The following is a 563-nucleotide window of genomic DNA, read 5'->3' on the forward strand; positions in this document are numbered from 1 at the left end:
ATTGTGTAAACATGTTTGCCATTGCTTCTTTTATCATTAGGTATTTTCTCTAGATTTTCTTGATGTTGACATAATCAAGTTTCTTCTATGTTTTTACCTTTATAGTTAAGCCAAACAAGTTTTACAAATATTTTCTTAGATAGTCTTAGAATTAATGGTTTGTTTGATTACATTTATTTTCCATGGAAAATATCAGTTTTCCACCCAAATTCCTACTTTGAGTGTTTGATTGCTATTTTTTTCCATGGAAAACATTTTCCAACTTTTGAAAATATGCCTAATTTTCCTTGTTTTTAAGGAAAACATTTTCTTTGAATAGAGGTGATTTTTATTTTCCATAAAAGATGAAAAACATTTTCTTTTCTAGGTGATATTTTCCATGTTAATCAAACATGCTCTTAGTTGAAAAAATAATTTTTCTTGTAAAGTAGGACCCAATAGGTCGAAGACTTGGTAAGGGTCAAGTCTTCGAATTGTTGCCCATCACAATATTTTTGTTATATTTTTCAATGAATCCATATTCTTCCACGATCCTGGGGCCGCCTATTATTATGTGGGTGATT

Source organism: Olea europaea, chromosome 12 (genome assembly GCF_002742605.1).
Source record: "Olea europaea var. sylvestris chromosome 12, O_europaea_v1, whole genome shotgun sequence".
NCBI classification, from domain to species: domain Eukaryota; kingdom Viridiplantae; phylum Streptophyta; class Magnoliopsida; order Lamiales; family Oleaceae; genus Olea; species Olea europaea.